This window comes from Magnolia sinica, chromosome 15 (assembly GCF_029962835.1).
Source record: "Magnolia sinica isolate HGM2019 chromosome 15, MsV1, whole genome shotgun sequence".
NCBI lineage: Eukaryota > Viridiplantae > Streptophyta > Magnoliopsida > Magnoliales > Magnoliaceae > Magnolia > Magnolia sinica.
Window position 1 is genome coordinate 52,616,777 of NC_080587.1, and position 7,574 is coordinate 52,624,350.

At 42.7% G+C, this 7,574-nt stretch overlaps 1 non-coding gene across 1 annotated transcript; it reads left to right on the forward strand.

Moving 5' to 3' along the window:
* Positions 1 to 6,947: 6,947 nt before the first annotated feature.
* Positions 6,948 to 7,054, forward strand: LOC131228460 (small nucleolar RNA R71). Its single transcript, XR_009162963.1, has one exon. It is a non-coding gene; the product is annotated as a small nucleolar RNA R71 (small nucleolar RNA).
* The last annotated feature ends 520 nt before the right edge of the window (positions 7,055 to 7,574 follow it).

Below are 7,574 nucleotides of genomic sequence, written 5' to 3' on the forward strand. Positions count from 1 at the left end.
TGGGATTGTTGTGGCAGGTTGGGCTAATGCATAGGCTGTTGTGGTGGCCTATTCTGAGGCACAGGTGGGCGACGAAACTGTTGGGCAGGACCCAGGACCTGGAGAGGGGGAGCCTGTATGGCTTGTTGAGGTGGTCGGTTGATGCACTAAGGGAGCACGTAGCCATGAACCCTCATCCTAGAGAAGCAAAAGGCCTCTGAATGGCCCACGTTTTTACAATATTGACAAATACGACCAGGTCGCTTGTAGGCAGACGGTGGAGTCGCGAGTTTGGGAGGTGAGTTTGGGCATGGCCTCTTCCCTGTGAATGACGAGGACTGCCCCTCCACCCTGCCTCGCGGGCCTAGTTGTAGATGGGCTCGAGAGACCTACTCTCTATGCTACTCAGAACGCAGGAACATCTCCACTAGGTTGGCATAAGAACAAATACTTGCACAACACATCTTCATGTGAATGTTAGACCTTAGGCCTTCGGTGAAACGTCACATCCGGGTCTCCTCATCCTCAACAATTCAGGGTGTATAGCGTGACAACTCAATGAAGTGGTTCTCATATCCGGCTATGGACATCCCCCCTGTTGGAGGCTTAAGAACTCATTTTCCTTCTCATTCATTTAGGTCTGTGGGAAGTACTTCTAGAAGAGACACATTTCAAACTCTTCCCAAGTCCAGATGAAATTGGCAGGAATGGCCCTCAGCATGCTCTCCCACCATAGGTCAGCCTCTTTCTCAAAGAGGTAGGAGATCAACTCAACCTTCTCGACCTCGGTGCAATGTAGGGGCCAAATTGTCTTGGTGACCCGATTTAGCCAAAACTCGGCTTCTTCGGGGTGATGGGTGCTAGTAAAAGTAAGCATCTTGAGCCTTTGGAACCTCTCGAATAGATTGCTCGTGGCAACCATCGACATGGGCTGCTCGGGTGGGTGCATATTTATGTTATGCGCATAGTCCCCACTAGAGTAGTTACTGTTTGCTGTTATTATTGCATGACGAGCAGCATTTGCTCTATTGTGTTTGTGGCTGGGGCCGCTTAGGGTGTGGAGGTTGTGGCTTGGGTCAGTGGTGTTTCTAAAATGTTTTCCTGGACAATATTCCTGATGTTTTATTTAAACCAACACGATTTAAATGATTTTTAAACTCGCAAGTATACGAATCAGATGCAGATACGGTACGTATTACGAGATCGTTCCCACGAGGACTGGTCGTCACAATTCAAATCTATGATTCTCCTTAACTAATCCAACAAATAATGGAATGAATTACTAAGCACAATTTTATGAAAAACAATTAATTAAGAACAGGGAAGAAAATTCAATCAGAGAGAGAGCACTAGGACTTTCGAATCCACCCCTAATTATCCTAACCCTTGTTTTGTCTGTTGATTCACCTTGATCTAGATTGATACCCCTTATACAGAGAAAGCACAATCTGTGTCCTTAATCGGGCATACAGACTGTCTAATTCCTTTAAGCAATGCCATGAATGACATATCCCATGTCCTTGGTCGGGTACATGGAATGTGCATTCCTTAAAGCACCCTGTTTCTTCCTCTATAGGAAACTTGTTCTTGATCAGACACAAGCACCTATAATAAGCATCCAAACAACATCCATATATATACTTTAATCAAGTTCATAGATGGAGAAGTATAGAACTGAAACCCATAAAGCCCACTTAAAGAAAGAAACAAATTAATTGAAATTCAAAGTAAATCAACCAACACAAGAGCTGATCAAATTAAGGGCTTCATCTCAGCCCTAGCTGAGAGATTAGTGACCCATAAAATCCATAAAAAATATTAAATAAAATTCATGAAAAAAACATCAAACCAAACAATCTCTCTCTCTCTTCTTTCTTCTCTTTCTTCTCTTTCTTCTCTTCCTTGCTCCAGATCTGGAATCCCCTGGTTCTGAATGCCTTTCCCACGTCCAAAACTCTCCTTCTATAGCTGCTGGATGGCTGGGGTCGGTGGCAGAGTCGTAGAAGGACTCGAAGTGCAATTTTTTGCAGCCGTGATCGGTGGGCCCCACAGAGGTATTTTATGGAAAATCCACCCCGTCCATTGGATTCAGAACGAAATTTCAGTCAAGCATGGGTGGTTTTGAAGGTCCATTAGTGCGGCCCAGAGAAGAAAATACAAAAAGATCAGTTTTGAACGTCCCGGGGCAGTCTACTTTTGGCCTCTGCACCGCACACGTGTGTACGCATGGGCGAGGAATATCAACATAGTTTTGAAGCTCTCGACGCCCTCTACATGATGGACGGATCAAATCTTCCATCTGATCGAAGATGGTGGGCCACAACCGCCCGGAAGTCAGTTTTTTCGCGGACGTGCGTAAGCCTTCGCACGTCCGGCGTTGCGATGCTCGGTGGGCCCCACATAAGCGTTTTCGGGGAAATCCACCCCGTCCATTGGATAGAGGACGAGATTTCGTTCAAAGATGGATGGTTTTGAACTTGCGTGGACGCGGCCCAAAGAAGGAATCATGCTGTTTTCATTCTGGACGTCATGGGGCAGCTTGCTTGTGTCCTCTGTACCGAACACGTGTGCACGTATGGGAGTGGAATATCAGCATGGTTTTGTAGTTCTCGAACCCGTCTACACGATGGACGGCTCGGATCGGCCGTACGGGTGACGTACGGGGCCCACAGCGGTCCGTAAAAACGAACTTTCCGTCCGTTACACGCGCCAGAAACGGGAGTTTCTGTTTTTGAAAGGATGAAGTCGGGTCAGCGCTGCTGACCGACTTATGCTCGTTCGGTGCACATGCAGTGCACATGTGCACCATGCACATGTCACCCAAGGTGGGGTCCACTGTGATACTTTTGAGAAATCTGCACCGTCCATCCTTTTTCTCATATTATTTCCACTGTCAGGACCAAAATTGATGTATATCCAGATATCCAGCGGGCCCCACTTAATGAATTAAGGGGCTGATCTGGCCGTTAGACCACTTTCCGAGATTTTCAATGGCTGAAATTTAATATGTACGGTTCATTTATGGTCCCCATCACGTGTATGAAGTTTCGAGTTGATCGGATGGCGGGAAACATGTGATCTTGCATTCTGGACCCTTTTTGAGCCCCTTTGCCTTGCTTTCCTCAATCCCAGGCATGTAAAATCTTCGCTATTGGTTTTCTGGAGTCCATCCCGTGCTCTGGTAATTTTGGAGCGCCAAATCCATGTTCTTAACATCATCTTTCAGTACACACTCCTGATTTCATCCTGTAATTAAAAAACACGATTAAAATATGGCATTAAACCTTATCATGTACGTAAATTTAGGCAATTACTAGGGTCTGATATGCAATATTTGACCCTGATCACAACCCCCAACCAGCAATTTGCTAGTCCCGAGCAAAGTATGCAAAAAATAATTTTAGAAATAAAAGATGATTCCTGTAACTCAAGTAATTTGTGAACAGACAGCTGAGATGTGAAAATTCTAAGATTCATGAATGGTAAGTAGAATTTTCTCCTGAAATCAAGCTCACGGTAAACTTCATAATCGAGTTCAACATATTAATCCATTAATTAGAACATTTCTGAACATCGAGCTCCATGAATGTAAAGTGTAATCTCGACTTACAGACATTAAGAGATCCAATTGTCAATCTCATGATATCATTGGTAATTCGTGACAACCAAGCTTAAAACCAACACTTATCTCACAGATTAATTTTTAATTTTACCAGCCTTTGATTTTCTTTATGAGCAGTAACGCAAATGAGGGGAATCAAATTCTTACCTATAGGGAGCAAACCTATGGCGAAAACTCGTCGCCTCATTTTTTATAAGTCAACTATGGAGAATCAAATCTATACCTATAGGGAGCAAACCTATGGTGAAGATTATGTGACTTAGCCTTTTAATTCTTCTTTTTACCAAGTTAATCATTCAGTTATCGAACCGAAAGCTTAATGTGTAAGCGAGATGTGATATGTGAAATCATGACTCAATCAATGTTTACAACGTCTAATCATGGATTAACAAATCAAAATGGACTGTGAAATCAAGCAGATGGCCGAATCCAAGAGTCATTAGTTACCAACATCATGTATCTTATAATGGTAAAATCACAACTATCCTTCAAAATCACTTTGAATTCAATAGAAATTCCAGAAAAAATTTTAAAATTTTCACAAATTTTGCTCAAGACCAAGAAAATACTGATTAGGTAACCTAATCTCCCACCCCCAACCTAAAATCTATATTGTCCTCAATGTAAAAGAAATAATCATGCGATGCACATGGGACAACGAATAATAAAAGAGGAATGAGGGAAAGATAGTACCTGGACGGAGAATCAAGAGGCTTCCCAAAATGATCAATGTAAGAGCAAGTTAGGGCAAGAGAGAAATTAACAGAAGCAAAAATAACAAAAAGAAAAAGAAAAGAAGATCCTACCTATACCACTTTCGCAGGTGCTCTCGATTGCATTTAGCGCATGCAACAAGCCTTTAAACCCCTAGGTTACCCCTAGTGGACGAGTTGTAGTCTCGTGAGGGTTTGCAGTAATGTTACCCACAAACATTGAAGTAACTAACTAAGAAAAATGAAAATGAATGAAATAAAAAGCAATACAATAAAGCAAAAGGCTGGGTTGCCTCCCATGAGCGCTAAGTTTAACGTCTTCAGCCAGACAAGAACGGACCATGAATGAAATAATCTTTATAACCAGGGTCCGCCAAAGAAATTCCCTCAACACTTTCATTAACCAATCCCAGACAAGTGATATGAGTTCCCATGAACTGTGCTATCTGAAATAAGGCAACTGACACTGTCATCAAATAATTTAAGGACTTCTGCTCGAACGACTTCTTCTATGTTAGGATCACGCTTCCTTTGCATGTTATGCGATATTACCACAGCATGATCCATCCATACAGTGGGGCATACTCCCTGGATTTTTTCTATCTTCCGTTCAATTGCTGCCTTATATGCTCTAAGAACATTAAGCAGCCTGCTCGCCTTTGTCTTCTCAGAGTTACAAACTGTGCTGTCAGGAAGAGTCTCAGAGGGATGAAGAGGTTCCACTTTCGCTCTCCATTTTTCAGTCTCCAATATAGGAGTAGAGTCGAGCAATGCATTGACTTCATGAATGGGACTATCAATGTCAAAATCCATGCCCGATTGTGCTAAGCAGGTCTCAAGAGGATCTTCGAAAGATGTACGGAAGGAGTCCTGCACAAGGCTCTCGATCATGTCCACTTCAAATATGTCATCCAAATCTGAGGGTTGTTGTCCTGCATTAAAAACATTGAGTTTAATATTCATGTTACCAAAGGACAATTTCATAATTCCATTCCTGCAATTGATAATAGCATTAGATGTGGCCAAAAATGGACGACCCAAAATGACTGGGATCTGACTATGAAGATTCTGGACAGGCTGAGTATCTATAACTATGAAATCCACTGGAAAATAAAATTTATCAACTTGGATTAACACATCTTCAATAACACCCCGGGGCACCTTGACAGATCTATCGGCTAGTTGTAATGTTACCTTAGTCGGTTTCAACTCCCCAAGTCCTAGCTGCTCATAAACCGAATATGGTAACAAATTGACACTCGCCCCTAAATCAAGTAATGCCTTCCCGATCTTATGATCTCCTATGCCGCAAGAAATGGTGGGAGCTCCTGGATCCCTAAATTTAGGAGGGGTGTTATGTTGAATCATGGAGCTGAGCTGCTCTGCAAGGAAGACTTTCTTATGAACATTCTGCTTACGCTTTTGAGTGCATAAATCTTTAAGAAACTTAGCGTAAGCAGGGACTTGCTTGATAGCGTCAAGCAACGGGATGTTGACTTGCACTTTTTGAAACACATCCAAGATTTCATCAAAGTTATTTCTTTTCTTTATTGGTGCCAGACGTTGAGGAAAGGGTGCTTTGGGCACATAAGGTGGCACATTAGTGGCTCTTGGAGAGTCGAGAGCTTTTGGACTTTGGATGCATTGGTATGGCTCTCTGCTTCATCTTGATCTTCTGTTTTAGAATTTGATTCATCCCCAGACATCTCTATTCTGTTATCAATCTGCTTGCCTGACCTAAGGGTAGTGATCGATTTGGCCTGTTCATGATATTGCCCTTGGTTGGAATTAGAGCCAATCTCATACTGTCCCTTTGGATTAGCCTCAGGTTGGCTAGGGAGCTTGCCCTTCTCTCTCTCACTCAATGTGGCAGCTAGTTGACCCAATTGTACTTCCAACTTGGCAATGGATTGTGCATTTGCATGTAAGCTTTGCTGGCCAGTAAGGTTTGTTGGGTGTCTTTTTGGAATTGGAGAGAACTCTGCATGAAAAGATGGAGTGTATCCTCAAGAGATGGTTTCCTTGATTGTGTAGGCAGTTGTTGATATTGTGGAAACTGTTGAGGTTGTTGACTGCCAACTTGGGAGTAAGGTTGCATAGGAGGATTTTCAGATGGTCCTCCTTGTTGTGGTCCTTTTGCCCAAGAGAAATTTGGATGTCTAGCCCACCCTGGATTATAGGTGTTTGAGTAAGGATCATTCCCAGATTTTTGAAAAGTGTTCATAGCATGAACTTGTTCAGAGAGAAGTTCTGGGAATGCTGCACCAGATGGACAACACTGCATAGGATGGGCAGGACTAGAACATGTGGCATATGCCTCGACTTGAGCTGTTTGTGGTGGTCCATTATTTAATACCAGAGCATCAACTTTCTTTGTCAGGTTATCAAGCTTGGCGCTCAGCTCTGGCATGACTCCTATCTCATATATACCACCTCTCTTTTGTGGTTGGGGACTTCTGTCACCTCTATTTGAATAATCCCATTGCTGGGAATTTTCGCACAAGGTTTCAAAGAAGTTCCACGCTTCGACATCACTTTTGGTCATGAATGACCCTCCACTGGTGGCATCAACCATGCGACGGTTCTGTGGTGTCAGACCGTCATAGAAGTATTGAACTTGTTGCCACTTCTCAAAACCTTGGTGAGGACATTTAAGAAGCAAGTCCTTTCATCTTTCCCAACATTCATGAAAGTGCTCGCCCTCTTTTTGTGTGAAGTTAGTAATTTCTCTACGGAGGGCATTGGTTTTGTGAACGGGGAAGAACTTGTTTAAGAACTTCTTAGACAGTTGGTCCCATGTAGTGATAGATCCAACTTCTAGAGAATTCAACCATGCTTTCGCCTTATCCTTCAAAGAAAAAGGAAACAGGCGTAGGCGGATCGAATCGTCTGAGAAGTTTTGGAACTTAAAGGTGGAGCAACTGTTTAAGAATTCTTTCACATGATGATATGGGTCCTCCTTGTCCAATCCATAAAAGGATGGCAACAATTGTATGACTCCAGGTTTAAGTTCAAAGTGTGCTGCCGTAGTGGTTGGCAACACTATGCATGAAGGCGCATTAAATTGGACAGGAGCTGAATAATCTTTGAGAGCTTTAACTTCAGTCTCATTCGCCATTTCAACAGGATTATTTCTCAATCTTTCACGAATTGTTCTTTCAATCTCAGGATCAAACGGTGCTAGTTCTAAATTCAGAGATCTACGTCCTAGCATAAACTATGTTATTGCAATGTAAGAAAGAAAACTAAACTAAGAAGCA